Source organism: Pelophylax lessonae, assembly GCF_965119305.1.
Source record: "Pelophylax lessonae genome assembly, chromosome: 1".
Taxonomy (NCBI): Eukaryota; Metazoa; Chordata; class Amphibia; order Anura; family Ranidae; genus Pelophylax; species Pelophylax lessonae.
In genome coordinates, this window is record NC_138768.1 from 614060988 (window position 1) to 614079257 (window position 18270).

The window sequence follows — 18270 nt, forward strand, 5'->3', positions numbered from 1 at the left end:
ATAAAAGAATCAGCACAAATAAATCCATGGAGCTTGTAATAAAAGAAATATTGATGTCAGATTTCTCTGTAATAAGTGAATATAGACTTAGATTGTGCACTGTCTCTCCTTTTTCTCCTGTCCATAATTTAAACCCCTGAACATTGTCCTATTAACATCTGTGACCTTCCTAGGAACAGGACCTTACATTCCCCATAGATCACACAAATTGCAACAACCTCTCTTCATCTGATATATTAAGCTGTGTAATCTTTGCTGTTCAAGTATGTTGACTAAAAGCAACCACTTGATGAATGGAATAAAGGAATCCCATGGAAGCAGGTCCTCTCTGCAGCGATGATCGTGCTGTGAATGTGCTCAGGCTGAGATTGAAGCTTCATATTCTTCTGATTCCCTTGAGACAGGCTGATGGCTGGGGGATCAGCAAGGAGATCCTGGGTGCCATCTATCTGTCAGACTATGAAATAGATCTCTGTTATTACTTCCCTTCTCCTAGGAATGTCACAACTAATACAAAGGGAAATATTAGCTGCTATCTTATGAACTGACACCCAGCCTTGTGCTGTGTTATAGAGGCAGCACACAAGAAGTGACTGCAGGAGATTATGCTCTATATTGTTCTACGTGCTGACTAATCCTTTGTACACTGACTAGCACAGGGCATGCTCTCAGTTTCTTATCTACAGAGCACATGCAAGTTATGCTGGGGAAGTAAAGTTTACAGTATGCATTTATTTACTTATTTCCATTCATATGCCTCATCCAGTTATGTCATTGGAAATAAAATGATCCAATGATGTCACTTGAAATAAAACCATCCAGTTTAGGTCACTTAAATAAAAAACAAAATGTACTGAGGAAGAACAAATGTTAAAGTGACACTAAATTTTCATTTTTAAATAAAATAAATGCCAAATGTTTAATAATAAGTAGAATATATCTGCTATCTCTTTTTCCTTTGTTTCATCTCTCAAATGGCTACATTTACAAGGCAATAAAAAAAAAAAAAAAAAAAAATTTACAAGCGTTTTTTTTTTTATTTTTTATTTATGGATCTAAATGCGGCTGATTTATTTTCATTGAGATATTATTATACAGTATTTATATAACAGTTTGCATAGTGCTTTACAATATGAGGGCAGACAGCACAGTTACAATATAATTCAATCTTAGATTGTAAGCTCTAACGAGCAGGGTCCTCTGATTCCTTCTCTATTAAAGTGTATTGTATTTGTAATGTCTACCCTCAAGTTGTAAAGCGCTACGTAAACTGTCGGCGCTATATAAATACTATATAATAATACAGAAGGAATCAGAGGGCCCTGCTTGTTAAGTGGGGTACACACTAGTAGAAAATCTGCTGAAAATTCCCGTCTGAGGTAAAATCGTACGATTTTCGACTAATGTGTACACAACTTTCAGCAGCCGATGCCGACATTTTCAACGAAAAAAAACGGAGGGACAAACACCAAAGTTTTAATCGTCCGTCCCCAGCATGACCAATTTTCGTTTAATGTGTATGCAGTATGTCCGCGAAAAATCGGATATGAAAGACCGCGCATGATCTGAAGTTGCTGACGACCCGGAAGTCTAGGAACAAACGTCCCAAAAAAAATAAATAAATCAGACGAGAAATTTTGTGAACATTATACACTGTCAAATAAAACGGTAATAAGAGAGAAAAATCGGAGGATATTTTGTCCGATTTTCGTCAAGTGTGTACGAGCCTTTAGAGCTTACAATCTAGGAGATATTCACAGAGGTGTCTAAATACGCACTGCACATGGATTCATAACATAAAATCTAAAAATCTCTGTCTGAGGACATGCACATGCATTCTGGTATTGAAAAAACAACAGGACAATGTTATGCATTCAGGGTCCATGCACACTGGGCTTAAAATAAGACAGCTTTCATAGGAGTTTTGTGTTTTCCCTGTATAAGCAGCTCACTGTCCATGCACATTTAGCACTTTGAGGCATATTTTAAGCCCAGCGTTTAAAGACAGAAAAAAAAAACCTTCTGGACTGCGTTTTTGAGGCAGAAAAAAATTGCTAATGCGCCTAAACGCCTGTACAAAAACACTGCACTGAATAAAAAATTTTTTTCAAGCCCAGTGTGCATGGCCCCTAAAAGAGGGATCTGAAACAAGTATCATTTTTCACAGGAACTTTGGATCAGTAAACTTTTTACGGCCACATGAATGTAGCCTTTTTCTGCTATTCTCAGATTTCCTGTTCAAGGGTGGCAACGTTAATTTTCGATGCCCCCGTTGTGAATATAAAAGTAGCCACCCTCTGCTGCTTGCCCCCAGGATGGACTACAAATCTTTGCCTAGACACATTCAGTTTTATAAGAATTGTAGTAAGCATAGAGGGGAGCATGTGACCAGGAATAATGGCACTGCTTACACTACACTGGTGGCTAAAGATGGCTGTAGATGGATCAAATTTTGGCCGCTTTAGCAGGGACCAGCTGAGATTCAATCCATGTATGAGCAGGTGGGTTTGTACTAAAGTCTATCCATCTATCGACTTCAGTACAACCAACCTGTTTTTTTTTTGCATGCAAATGCTGCCAGCGGCTATAGCCCCTAGCAGTAATCATTGTGTTCTCTGGGACGGGAAGGGTCCCCCCCCCCCCCCATCAGGAGAACACAATAGCACTGCGGGAGGGATTGACTGTGTTGATGGCGAATCAAGTGATTTTCTTTTCTGCAACCTGTGGTTGTAGGATACAAAATCAAATCATCTATGGCCTTCCTAAGAGGTGCATAAGTAGAGAATAGGGTGCGTACACAGGACAAAAATAAATCCTGAAAACAACATTAAGGGTATGTTCATACCTGTGTTATAATTCAGCGGCTGGTGTGCGGTGAAATGCAGGAGGATAACTGCAGTGCCGATGCACCAATCACAGTAAAATGTCATAAAGTTCTATTGGCCATGGCATGGTGCAAGGCGGGGGATTGTCTCAGACTGCGCTGTGCCAGAAATTAGGGGGGATAAAAAGGCCTAGCGAGTGGTGCTCAGGTCCCCTCAAGTTGAGCGGTAGTATGTGGGTTTAGTGTAAGTGTTTCCCCTTATCCCTTCGTTTCCTTGTCTGGAGACTGTCTTGGAGATACCAGTCTCCTTTCCCCACTGCTTCTAAAACTGTAAGGGTCTGAATTTAAGAGGTGGGGAGGTGAGATGTGCAGGACCGGGAAAAGGGAGGTAGTGGAAATCTCATTCTACTTTCCCCTTTGCCTGTTTTTTCCCTTTGCTCCCAAGGGTCAAGCTCCTATTGGAAACTATCATTTTGGGTGTTTAGTAATCTATAACATTCCACGAGTCTGTGAAGTTCAGCCAGCAGGCCAATGTCTGTGGTCCCTCTGGGTTGGTAAACTATGTCCTCTATTTTGGCAGTTTCCTTAACCTGCTAAAGCCACCCTGCTATGGTTGGGGGGGTATTGTCTCTCTAGAGTGAGGGAATGCACATTTTAGCTGCATTGACTAAGTGGAGGATCAGAGACCTAGGCCTATTAGGGTAGGGGACGTGTGCTGGAGTAGATATTGTGCTGGCAAGTAGCAGGAAAATAGGTCATGATGCTCGAAGTGAGGTGGTGAACTTCTTTCCAAAAAGGTTGTATTAGCTGTCAGTCCCACCATATGTTAAGTAGTGAACCTATTTCCAAGTTGAACCTCCAACAAATAGGTGATACAGTGGGATACTATTTGTGTAGTCTATATAGGGTTCTATACCATCTTGAGTAGATTTTAAACCCGTTCTTATACACTGATACATTTGTCAAGCCTTTATGTATATATGTAAACATGTTCCCATTCCTCTCCCGATAGGACTAAGGCTAGGTTCTGTTCCTAGCACTAACTAGCTTTGTTCATTTTACGGGTCACAGTTATAGAACATGAGAGTGTCAGAGATCCGATGCCTTAGAGCAGTGGTCCTCAACTCCGGTCCTCAGGGCCCACTAACAGGCCAAATTTTAAGTATTACCTTGGGGAGATGCAGACTAGAGTACTGCAATCACTGAGCAGCAAATGATATCACCTTTGATGTATTTCAGTTATCTTGCAAATCTGGCCTGTTAGTGGGCCCTGTAGGCCAGGGTTGAGGACCACTGCCTTAGAGGTTCAGATCTGCAGCATAGCATTTCAAAAAGGGTACCGTCTCTACACTATATGGACAGGGGTTGAGAGCTATTCAGGTAGTGTTTAACTTGTAGGTAAGAGTAGAATGGAATGGGTTGGCCTGAGAGGGTAAAGCGTTGTGCGGCAAAAATTTGCCTTTGTATGCAAGTCTTTTACTGATCCTTTATGCGGGAACTTTTGTGCCAGAAAAACCTTATCTATTTGATCAGTATATAGTAGTTTTATATCATCCTTCTTTTTTTAAATACCAGAATGCACTTTTTGCATCGAGTATACATGTGTTTACATGCATTTAGGCTACATTTATACAGACATAAAAAAAAGTTTCAAAGCATTTTTTGTGTACATATCTGAATACAGGTGTGTTTTTAATGGGGACATGCACATCGGTGTGTAAGCATGAACTGCGTTCAGATCCGTAACCAAAAGTTGAAAAATTTGCATCTGAGGAAATGCATTTTTATGCAAGTAGGCATGTAAACACATGTATATCCATATACTTAGACGCAAAGAGTGCATTCTGGTATTGGAAAAAAAAAGCAGCAAACATTTAATGCATTGAAAAACGTTTCTAGATGTAAGCAATTTATTGATCATTTATTTAGCAACTTTGTTCCAGAAAAACTTGTGATCAGTAAAATTCTTATGACCATGTTCAGGTAGCCTTACACATGTAAGCCTGTAAAATGCATGTCCTTAGGTGCAGACTTTTCAATTCTTGGTTAAGGTTTTGAACACAGTGCATGTTTGTGCACCTGTGTGCCTATCCCCATTGAAAACACCTGCATTCAAACTCGTAACAAAAATGCTTTGAATTGTGTTTTTTTATGCCTGTGTGCATGAGGCCCTAAAAATAAAAAATGTGGACTCACAAATTTACAAATGTTGAGTACATGACTGCATAAAGTACATGCACACAACCTTAAAAAATGCAATTCCAAGCATTTTTTGTTCACGGATCTGAATGCAGGTGTGTTGTTTTCAATATGGACATGCACACCGATGCGCAAACATGGTCTGTGCTCAAATCCATAACAAAAAATAGAAAAATCTGCATCTGAAAATATGCGTTTCATGTGCGTTTCATCTGTGGATGAAAAAAGTGTACCCTGGGGTTGAAGGGTGATATAGGCTAAATGCACAGGGCAGTAATAATTTTACTGATCATATAGGCATGGTTTTTCTGTCACTAAAGTTCTTGTGTACATGATCAAATTAAATTCTAATTCTATATCCTCCTGCTCTGTTTTCAATCCCAGGATGCATTTTTTTACATCTGCATATATATGTATACTTGGGTACTTGTGAAAAATAAATGTCCTCAGATGCAGATTTCTCGATTTCTGGTTACAGATGTGTACACAGAGCATGTTACACATCTCCTGTCCTTATTAAAAACAATACACTTGCATTCAGATCCATAAACAAAAAATGCTATGAATTGTGTGTTATCTTTATGGTCATATGCATGTAGATATATTAATAGCATTTTTTGCATTAGGCCTCATGCACACTGGACGTTTTTACAGCTGCTGTTTTTGGCGTCAGACATTTTTTTCTGCAGCCAGTAAACTCCCCAGCATGTCATCCTATGTGTCCATGCAGACATAGGCTGTTATCAGCAGTTTTTGGAAGGCGTTATCTGGATGGAAATAAACCCCAGAACTAGTGGGTTTTGAGAGTTTTTCAGCTGTAAAAATGCTCAAACTCTGATAAAAGCTGAAAAATGCTGAAAAACGCAAAAAAAAAAAAAAAAAAAAAAAAAAGCTGAAAAACGCAGCTATTCGGCATTTAAAAATGTTTTTGAGCCAAAAGCTTTAGTGGAAGTATAGTTTTGCTAAAAAAAGCTATAAAAAGCTACAGCTGAAAGATGTTAAAAAACACTGAAAAGCGCTACTGCAAAAACGCTGAAAAACTCATTCTACAGCTTTCTACAGCTAACGCTACTGGCGTTTCTATATTGTTCAGTGTGCATGAGGCCTTAAAGTGATTGTAAAGGTTCCTAAAAATAACAAACATGTTATACTTACCTACTCTGTGCAAGGGTTTTGCACAGAGCAGCCCCAATCCTGCTTTACTGGGGTGCCCCGGCAGCGCTCCTGGCCCCTCCTCTTCATCGGGTGTCCCCATTGAAAGCCGCTTTCCATGGGGGCACCCGTGAGGGCACGCTCACGAGTCTCGCTCCTGCGTCGATTCACATAGACAGCAGGATTAGGTCCCGCCCCCCTGCTCCAGTGTCACTAGATTTCATTGATAGCAGCGGGAGCCAATGGCTCCTAATGCTATCAATCTATCCAATGGGAACCCAAGGCTGGAGCTGCCGGGCTCGTACTCATCACTGGAATGATCAGATTCAGGTAAGAAAAAGGGGGGCTGAGGGAGGCATAGAATGCATTAAGGTGGAAAATCACGAGAGTTTACAACACCTTTAAAATGCATACGTATCTTTACACATTAAAACGTATTTAAATGCAAACATTTTTCTTATCATTTATGCAAAAACGTTTGTGCTAGGAATACCATGCCAACTGTATATGATTATTAAAATTCCTATGGCTGTGTGCATGTAGCCTTTATGTACATTTTCGTGATGCTTCTGACACCATTGCAATGGGCCCCAATTTACTTCCACTTTTGAAAGTCAGTACACATGGAAAAATCAAATGCATTTTGCTGTGGTGCTCTTTTTTTTTATTTTTGCACGCATTAGAGTGTTCCAAAGCGTGTATTGAAATGGAAAGGCTTTACAAATACTTTGTAAATAAATCAAAATGCATCCAAAATAAAATATAATTTTGCAGCATTTGATAAATACATTTTCTGCCCTAGCTAGCAGCATGCTGAGAGATAGTGCTCTTTCAAATGCACAAGACCAAGCAAAAGAGAAATGTAACAAATACTACTGCAAGTTTTCTGAAAATATCATTGTGTTGAACTTGGGGCTATTCCTTCCTTCCTGCCTTGCTGCCTCCAGCTAAAAGGAAGTGAAAGGAAATCCCTCCAAAGTCAAGGACTCTTTGGTTGTCCCCAAGGTCATTAGAACTAGTGTCACCATTGGAAGATTTCCAATGGAGAAAGATGGGGGAGCATGGAAGTACATTGCCATCCAAGTTATTGGGCTGGGTGTTTTGAATGATGAATAACCTGTAGGGAGACAGAGTTCTAGCCCCTGAATGCAAGGATAGGTCTATAGGAAGCTGCAAGAGCAAGCGGCCACCCTAAAACAGGAATACTGACTCAAAATGCTGTTAGTATTGTTGATCTATTTTCCTTACTTTTGTGCATAGCCTCAATCCATTCATTTAGTTTTTTCATCTCTTTATAACAGCCATCAGAGGGTGATACATAAAATTCTGTGCGATTGCAAATGTGAAATAACACATCCCAGGGCACCCTTTAGATGTGCATGCTCCAGGGAGGGAGCTGGACACTGGATTGTGTTGACTTTGGCTATAAGTTGGTTGGTTACATCTCAGACCTGCTTCTAAAACTGTAATTAAGCAACTAATCAGCACAGCACAGCTTAATGTCTGCACTATCCAGAAGCCAGCAGGAAAGAACATGCTTGTCTAAAGGATCTGAGAATGTGTTCTTTCCCTCTGTCTCATTACTTGTCATCACTTACACTCCTTGCTCTCAGTGCATCTAAATGGGTGGCTATAAGGGAGGTACCGAGAGAGTGTAATGAATTGTAGATACATAGGTATAAAGGAGACAAATGTAGATGGGGATCTCTGAAATAATTCTAAGGTATTTATGTGGATCAAATATACACAGAATTTAAATAAAAGCATAGCAATGGAGAATAGAAATTTGAAGCATATATGTAATTTTTTCTTTAGTTATGTTTTAAAACTAACAAACAAGTTTTCCCTTTGCTCCCTTTTAGTCTTTTAAATATACAATTGAAAACATGTATTTGAAATTATGTGCAAAAAATACTTGCCGATCCTGCTATAAATTTCTGTTCTCCCTGCTTTTGATAACTGTTAGTTACATTGTACCCAGTTCTCTCTGTCGGCATAAGAACACCTCTCTTATGTTTTGGAGAGGGGGAGGTTTTTTTGTAGTCTTGCATAGCTCCCAACTGTCACTGATTTGTAACAAAGTCCCTCTTTACTCCTCACTTGTCCCTCATTTTGATCTTATCTATATAGTTGGATATAAAGTGCACTATTTTCTATATAAAGTTCACTATTCTTTTAAAAAGTTTTTTTTCCCAGTGCTAAACCTTTAATCCAATTTCTAAATTGCTTCATTTGTAAAAGCCAATATAAAGGATTAGTAGTGGTAAAAAAAAAAAAACACTTGTGGGTTAAACTAATATATATTTTTGTGTAATTCTCCTATAAGGGGGCGTGGCAGGAGGTGTGTCCTATAGCTACATACCTTTTGCAAATAGGTGTCCCTCGTTCCCATCTCAAAACGTTGGGAGGTATGGTCTTGCCATAGGAAGACAATGTTGTTCCTCCATAGTGGGTGAGCATTGTCGCCCTACAAATGGAGGAGCAAATGGCAGGATCACCAAAATGAATGAACCAAAAGCCTGAACAATGAAAAACAATGCAGTCCTCACATCAAGGGACTGGTAAACTGCAATATGTTCTTGGGTTTAGATACACATTAAAAGAATGCATTAGTAAGCATGTATTTTTCTCTACATAAACAGAATTTATTTGTTAAATATAGGTCAGAAAGTGATGATAGGTTACTACAACTATCAGGTTGTAGCACTATATTGGTTTTGGTGCCGAATTCGATTAATTGTAGTTTAACTCAATGGTGCATGGACCATTTTTTTCATTAGTTCAATGCTCTCTGTGCTCCCTAACTCCTACATGCATTAGCATGGGAACATTTTAATCTGTAGTAGACTCGACTTTTTATTTTGTACCTACAGGTAGGCCTATAATAAGGCTTACCTATAGGTACAGTTAAATATCTCCTAAACGTGTACTGTTTAGGAAATATTTCCATGTGCAGTAGCCGGTGATGTCACTGGCGAATGTGCACTGCACTCTCAATGGACGACAAGCTGTCTTTTGAGAGAGGCATGTAGCGGCCGTGGCTCTCGCGTGCATGCGTGGGAGTGATGTTGTCGCGGCTCAGAATTTCAAATGATTGGAGCCCGCAAACCCAGGAGGAAGACTGGGTGAAGATGGATTTCCTGACAGCGGTGACAGTGCGTCCCTGGAAGCAGTGTTAATTTTGCCCTTGAATTTGATTTGAATTTTAATTTAGTTTTAGTTATAGCCTTTTGACAAAAATGCCATTTTAGTTTTAGTCCCATTTTAGTCATCTGCAATTGATTTAGTTTTAGTAATAGTCTTTGACTAAAATGCCATTTTAGTTTTAGTCCCATTTTAGTCATCGTATTTTAGTCGACTAAAATCTCCAGTACATTTTCGTCAAAAACAATCATTTTAGTCAGCTAAAATCAAATGTGTTTAGTTAAATTGTAATGCATTATTTAGGCATTTCTTTAGAATTTCCAAACTCATATTCTCCTGGAGTAAAAAAATCGAATATCATGTTATTGTGTTATTGTGGTATTAAGGTTTGAACAAACTCACAGATACCGATTTAGCCACTCTGGATGGTCTGAGGAGGCCTGTAATGCTGCACAGTGCTCTGGACAGGCGTCTGAGGAGGCCTGTAATGCTGCAAAGTGCTCTGGACGGTGGTCTGCGGAGGCCTGTGATGCTGCAAAGTGTTCTGGACAGGCGCCTGAGGAGGCCTGTAATGCTGCACAGTGCTCTGGACGGTGGTCTGAGGAGGCCTGTGATGCTGCACAGTGCTCTGGACGGTGGTCTGAGGAGGCCTGTGATGCTGCACAGTGCTCTGGACGGTCTGAGGAGGCCTGTGATGCTGCACAGTGCTCTGGACGGTCTGAGGAGGCCTGTGATGATGCACAGTGCTCTGGACGGTGGTCTGAGGAGGCCTCTGATGCTGCACAGTGCTCTGGACGGTGGTCTGAGGAGGCCTGTGATGCTGCACAGTGCTAGATGGTGGTCGCAGGTCTGAGGGATGGCCTGTAATGCACAGTGCTCTGGATGCCGCCATGTCTGTGGTCACTGGTTAGAGGAGGCCTGTAATGCTGCAGAGTGCTGGGTGGTCTCAGGACTGAGGGATAGCCTGTAATTCACATTGCTGCTCTGGTTTCTGGCTGTCGTCACGGGCGGGGCACGCAGTCGCTTCAACTCGCTTGCTTGCTGGGAGTGTAAGCAGGCGGAAGCAGGGGGAGCTCCGTGAAAACCAGAAGTTAGTAAATGTCCCTGCCTCACATTTTTGTCCTGTTTTCGTTTGTTAATGAAAACGGATTTGATTTTCGTCATAGTTTTCATCAGTGGACGAAAATGTGCAATACTTTTAGTTTTCGTCACTGAAAAAATGCAGCTGACAAAAACTTTGACGAAAATTATTTCGTTGACAAAATTAACACTGACTGGAAGGATTTGTTTTTTAGGTGGGTATGTCATAATGTGCTAGTTTGTGGTGCATACTTGCACATTATGACATGAGCCTGTGGAGGGATAAGGTTTTTTTTTTTTTTTGCAGTTTACTACTGCTTTAACATGCAGTTCAGTGGCAGGCATCTTCTTTAGGACAACACTCACTTCAGTTCAGTTTGAAAATTGGGGGTCCTTTTGGCAATAGTTACTACACACATGTGAAGAAACCCCAAGGCAAGCCAATCTGTGTTTGAAAAAGGTTTCTAACCAGAACATTTGTTGTTTCCTATCAAAATCAGTCTGAATCCTTGCTTCATTTTCACACCTGGACTGCATTAATGACAGCTGGAAGATGATTTGTTGCTATAAGTGGGTCTGATAAAAAAAGGTCATATACCACTACACGCGGCCTACTCAAATTAGGTCACATACTGGTAAAAACCTCTATTCAAATCAATGCTTTTTAATAGGCATGCTTTGGCTGAACTGAAAAAAGAAGGAATAAAGGAGGAGAAGGATCAGTCCTCTAGGCCAGTTGTCCAAACTGCAGCCTGGGGGCTGGATGTGGCCCTTTGCTTGCTGTTATCTGGCCCTTGGGGCACTATTCTATCCACTGACAGCAACAATTCGGCACGTGTCCTTCTAGTGACACCAACAATTGTGCATATGTCCCTTCTAGATTGTAAGCTCTAACGAGCAGGGCCCTCTGATTCCTCCTGTTTTGCATTCTATTGTAACTGTATTGTCTTCCCCCACACTGTAAAGCGCTGCACAAACTGTTGGCGCTATATAAATCCTGTATAATAATAATAATAATAATATGTCCTTCCAATGGCATCCTAAGATCTGCCTGTTTTGGGAGGAAGTGCCAAAGTTGATCTCTCTGATACAGATGGAGCAATTACACCTGAGCCATTTACATTTCTGTTCCACTGTACGAATGAAGCAATAGGTCAATATAGGATGGCTATGTCTCCACACCTATTAAACGCAGGTAAATCTCTGATCCTATTATATTGGGGAAAGCGATCTTTACCTACTATTTCACAAAGGGTCGATCTAAGCTCCGTTAACATGTAGGAATAAAGGGCTAAAATGGAAATATCTTAAAATATGGCAAAATGGTTTGAATTTTAGAAAAACTACATTATACTATGAAATATTTTCAGACTTCAGGGAATATAGAGTCAGAGTATGACATATTTGTTAACATGAATTATTTCTTAACCCTTTGACAACTCTACTTACTTATTTGTCGTAGGTTTTTCCCATTCCCCCCTTCCTTTACCCTTCTTCACCCTTTCCTCTGGGATTTTTTTTTTCTTTCTTTTTCCTTCCCTCTTTATGATTGGCCTTCTTTGTTATTCCCTTTCTCCTCCCTCTACTCTCCCTTGAAGGGGAGATGAAGGGAATTAAAAATTGAAAGTAAATGATATGTGTTTAAAGCCAATGTAAGATATACTTATGATTAGAACATGTTGAAATTTCAACTATACCCGTTGCAGGGAACAATTTTTATATGAGTTAATTGTTGTTCTGATAGTATCTATGCAATCTGACAAATGCTATCTTGCATTGTTTTTCTATTTCAAATAGCAATAAAAAATTATAAAAAAAAAAACATTGAAGGGGCACAATTCTGCCCAATGACACCAAGAATGGAGCACAATTCTTCCCACAATGGGGCATCATTGCTTCCACTGAAACAGTTGGGCATATGTCCTCCTACTGACACCAGTAAAGGGGCACAATTCCTCCTAATGCCACCAATGATTGGGCACTGTTCCTATCACTGATGAGGCATTGTTTACTCCCACTGACACCAGGGCATTTTCTAGTCCCATTGGCCTCAATCTGTCCCCCCACAAAGTCTGAAGGACAGTAGACTGGCCCTTTGTTTAGAATGTTTGGAGGCCCCTGCCCTAGGCAACGCATAAATGTTTTCTCCTCAGCTCCATATGTATTTTGTTATCAAGAGACATGAAATGACAAAAGTAATAAATTAACAGTTTATCTACACACAGAAAATACTAACTAAAAGCATTTAAAATTATGCTAGCAAGAATCTTTCCCCTACAAAAGAAAATTGGACATTTAGCAATCCAATAATAAGACAAGGCATCTCTTTATCTGTCAATGTCAGTGTAAAATAATGTTACATTTTTACAATAAACTCACTGTGGACACTGCCATATTGAATGAATCTTTGCAATATGTGGGAGCAGAGAGGTGTGGAGATCACTGACTCTACATTGCTTCTATGCATCTGATTGGCTGCTCCTCTGCAAAAATGTTCAAGAGTTATATAAAGGTGTCAAAATAGTTTTTTTTTTCCATCGCTGCTCACTTGGCAATGGTAGCCTGAATTATAAAAAAGAAGAAACATATTTCTGCAGTGTCTCACTCTGCTCTACAAGGCTGTAATCTTTCTTTTCATGTCAGAGATGCACTTTACTAGACGCCTCAGCCCACATCTGGGTATATTCTGGTGCCTACAAAGTGGAACAGCTTTACAAGGTACTTATAGTGGGCTTTATCAGCCTTATCAAATAGTCTGTGGGAAGGCTTGTCTCAAACAGTGCTGCCTCGTAATATATAATTAGATTCAAATCGCCACTGTAAATGAAAGTTGGAAAAATATTTGTGATAGGTTGCAGAGTGAGACCACTGGGCAGGTTTACTAAAGCAGCTGAAAATCTCACCACAATAAACTATGTGAATTTTCACTTTATCTTCCAATATTGGGAAAGCAAATTGATGTTAAAGTAGAACTATAGGCAAAACTTTTTTTTTTTTTTTTTTCATTTTGAATAGAGCAAGGAAAGGTTGGAACCCCTGTCAGATTTTTTTTTTTTTTGCCATCTGTGTCGCATTGTAGAGATTTCCCTTCACTTCCTATCCCATAGCCAAACAGGAAGTTAGAGGAAATCCCTGTAAATTAAGGGAATTTCCATGGGGACCTCTAGGTCACCAGAATTAGTGTTGCCATTGGAAGATTTCCCCCTATATATACATATATATATATATATATATACATATTGTATGTATATATACTGTATGTACATATGTATATATACTGTATGTATATATACTTTATACATGTATATATATACTGTGCATGTGTGTGTGTATAGATATGTTTTCATGTGTCAGAACATGTCATTACGAATTCTTTTAAACTTTGGTTTCACTAAGCGGCACTGTAATCTCACAATATCTCGTGAGATTACAGGCAGTCCACCCAGTTATACACGGATCTTGGCCGTTTTCAGAGGAAAAACTTCTCCTCTGATCACCCTGAGAGAAGTAAAGTTCTCCGCCTTCTAAACTGGGTGCTAGAGGAGATAATTTTTCTCTGAGAACTGCCGAGAAGTGAACTGAGATAAAACTTCTCAGTTTATTAAACGTACACCTCATTGTGGTAAGATTCTCAGTCTCTTTTGTAAATAAGCCTTTAAGCTTTCCTAACACTCTAAGGCGGGGGTATTGAATTACAATTCACGGAGGGCCGGTCAGCAAAATTTTCTTCCAGCAGAGGTCCGAATATCACCTTGGTATCCATGGCGCATTTTCGCATGTGCCAAACCAAATGTTGCTGCAGCACCATGCGGCTGGGTGCGATTTTGGAAAAAAAAGTTCAAGGACTTCTTTCTCTTGCAGATAATGCAGCCCAATTAATGGGCTGACCTACCCACGAAGTGGGCACCCAATGCACATGCACAAATCTGAACCCATTCTTACATCAGCGTCCTCAGTCCCCACTGCACATCACAGCTCCCTCCCTCTTGATGAGTGTTCTCAGGTCCCCTTTACATCCACCCCACCCTCCACTACTTTCACAGTAATGTTCCCACACTTCCTTGACATCAACTCCCCCCGACAATACTGTCCTCTACCCCTATTTAGATCATCCCCCCCACATTACTGTCCTCAGTTCCCCCCCACATTACAGTCCTTAACTACCCCACATTACTATTCTCAGCCCCCCGTCACATTATTCTCCTCATTGCCCCCCACATTACATTTCTCAGCCCCCCATATTACAGTCTTTAGCATCCCCCAATTTATTGTCCTCAGCCCCCCACATTACAGTCCCCAGCCTCCCCACGCACACATTGCAGTTCTCAGTCCCCCACTTTAATGTCCTCAGCTCCCTCCAAATTACAATTCTCAGTCCCCCCCCACATTACAGTCCTCAGTCCCCCCCCCACTTCAATGTTCTAAACTCCGCCCACATTCCAATCCTCAGCTCCCCCCACATTCCAGTCCTCAGCCCCCCTACATTACAGTCCTCAGCTCCCCACATTACTGTCCCCAGCCCCCTTCACATTACTGCCCTCATTGCCCCCTACATTACATTTCTCAGCCCCCCCCCCCACATCGCAGTCCTCAACCTCCCCCAATTTTAATGTCCTCAGACCAAACCCCCACCCATTGCAGTCATTGGTCCCCCACTTTAATGTCCTCAGTAGGGATGATCGAACAGTTCGGGTCGACCATCGGTCCGACCCGAACATTGGGTGTTCGAAATTCGGCTGAATTCCAAACTTTTCGCGGTAAAAGTTCGGAATTCGGTCACCCGAACTGCCCAAAATGCAATGGGACAGGAAGTGGGCTTTAAAAGCCTGTGATTGGCCCAGAAACGTCATTAAAGGCCAATGAGGGGGCAGGAGTCTGCTAGGAACGTGATTGGAGTGACTACGGGGACCAGAGGCCAATCAGGAGTGAATACGCCCCCCAGTATATAACATAGTACCGCCTAACCTCTAGCACTGTAATACAGAGGCTTTGGAAGAGAGTGGAAGCATTTGTGTTTCTCCTGCTGTGTTAAACAACGTTGCTGCATAGCCGATTGCTTGTAAAGCTCCATATCAGCAGAAGAGCAGTCAGCTTACAGAAAGATTGTCAGTGTAGTTAGAAATACAGCGATTGTGCTGTTTGAGTTAGAAAAAAAACAAAAAAATTCAAAGGGACAGTGTCAGTTAGAAATGATCTTCTGCTGTATGGAGCTGTTCTTTTAGTGTGAGTAAAGGGATATGCAGTGTAGTTAGGGTACTATATACCTCTATAGTTAGATTCAATAATCTAGTTTTTGTAGGGATACTTTTAAGTGTCAGGGTTCCGTCTAGTGAGCACGTTGCACTGCTGATATATCTACAGCAGGTATACGTGCTTGCTAGTCAGCTATTGTGCAAAATACATTTCAGCGATACACACATCTGCTGTATTTAGCGACAACTTTGGGTCGCATAGCAGTGTGCGTTTTGCAGGTGAATTTCACCGCGCAGAGTTGCCAAAGCCTCAGTGACAACTTAACGGCTGTTCTTGTTGTAAGCGTTAAGTCCACTGCAAAAGGCTTTGCTACTCTGCGTCACACACATCTGCTTTATTTAGCGACAACTTTGGGTCGCATAGCAATGTGCGTCTTGCAGGTGATTTTCACATCACACAAATTATTTTTCTTAGAATTTCAGTAGCGCAGGGATGGTGTTACCCTCCTTTCATAAAGTGCAAATAAATAAAGTGCATAAATTGCATAAATAATCCAAAACATCCAACTAAGCAAGAACAGACTTCAAAAGGCTTTGTTTATGTAGTGCCAGAGCAATGCATAGTGCCTTTAATGCAGGGTCATTGGTGTCAGTTATAGGAACCACCGTACAATGTCACCACCAGCTCTGGCACTACATAAACAAAGACTTTTGAAGGACTCTGTTCTTGCTTAGTTGGATGTTTTGGATTATTTATGCAATTTATGCACTTTATTTATTTGCACTTTATGAAAGGAGGGTAACACCACCCCTGCGCTACTGAAATTCTAAGAAAAATAATCTGTTTTTTTTGTGATGAATTTTAATTTATGTATAGTTGTCACTGAAGCTTTATCAACTGTGCAATGTGAAAATCACCTGCAAGACGCACACTGCTATGCGACCCAAAGTTGTCGCTAAATAAAGCAGATGTGTGTGACACAGAGTAGCAAAGCCTTTTGCAGTGGACTTAAAGCCTCAGTGACAAGTTAACGCCTGTTCTTGTTGTAAGCGTTAAGTCCACTGCAAAAGGCGTCACACATCTGCGGTTAAGCAAAAAAGTCATTTTTGAAGGTTTGGCATGCTATAATTCTGGTTCTGGACATGCTACAGAGCTAAAACTTCACAGTACACTTTTTAGAACCCCCAGACACTAAATCCAAAGAAATCTCATTTTCTTTTTTTTTTTTTCAATAATTTTTTTTAATAATTGGCTCTCTATAAAAAACGACAATTTTTAAGAACTTTTTTTTGCCTGATTCATAGTCCCTGGGGTATGACCCAGAACCCTAGGCACATTTTAGGGGCATTTATTAGGTTTTAGGGCTTCAAAATGGTGTTTTTTAATTCCTGAAGTTCGGGTCCCATTGATTTCAATGGGGTTAGGGAATCCGAACCAAACTTTTGGGAAATTCGGGTGTTCTGGTTGAACCAAACTTTTCAAAAGTTCAATCATCCCTAGTCCTCAGCTCCCTCCACACATCACAGTCCTCAGCCCCCACTTTTATGTCCACAGCTCCCCCCACACGTCATAGTCCTCAGCCCCCACACTATAGTCCACAGCTCCCCCCACACATCACAGTCCTCAGCCCCCACTTTAATGTCCACAGCTTGCCTCACACATCACAGTCCTCAGCCCCCTTAATTTTGATGTCCCCCCCCCCCCCAATATCACTGTCCTCAGCACACCCATTCCTCAGCTCATTTTCAGCTTTTCATACTAGTGTCCTCACTCCCTGTAACTTCGCCCCCTCCCTCAATGTCTTGCCTTACACAGACCGAAGATCGGAAGGAGCACAGCATGTCCAGATGGAGGGTAGGTGTTGCAAAATGCTGATTGGTTGCTAGGACCACCCTTCATCCTAGCAGCCAATCAACTGCTTGTTAACCATGAGTAGCTCCGCCCTCCATCCAGAACTGCCCCGCCTCCCACTGTCGGCTCTGTGAGGATAACAGAGCGATGGCAGGTGGAAGAAAAGACTGCTAAATGGCGGTACTGCGGCGGTCCGAATGGGATTCTGACGCGGTCCGCATTTGGCCCTCAGTTTGCCACCAGTCTGGTGTTTTTTTTTTCTGCCTCTAGGTGCCCCTCAATGTTAGCCTATGCACACATAGGTGTTTAGGGGCAGGGGCGTTTAGAGGCAAAAAAAAAAACAAAACACCGCTGGTGTGTCCAATAGCAGCAGCGCTTTGGTTGGAAAAAATACTTGGCGTGTGTAAACGGTAAACGCGTCTCAACGTGCCTTAGTGCGCACTAACACTAGGTGTGTCAAATGCGTGAGCATTTATTCATTTCAATGGACAGAATTAATGTCCAAGCGCTTACACTCCTAAAAGCGTCCAGACATGTTTACTCAAGTCAAGCGTTTTTTCTGCCAAAACGGTGCTGCCAGAAAGAAAGGCATTTAGAAGGGCTGGGTAAACACCCCGTGTGCATAGGACCTAATAGTCTCCTGATTTATCAGTTTTTGGCCAAACTGGGTAATGGCCCAATGTCCGTGGGGATGATCTTAACAGCCCCAGGGTCAAAGTGATCGTAAGGTAAGGAATTCTGTGAATGCTTTTGTTTCTGCTGTTTGCATGCTTCATCGACTAAATAGGAATATTTAGGCAACCAAAATGCTCAAGGCAGGGCAATCA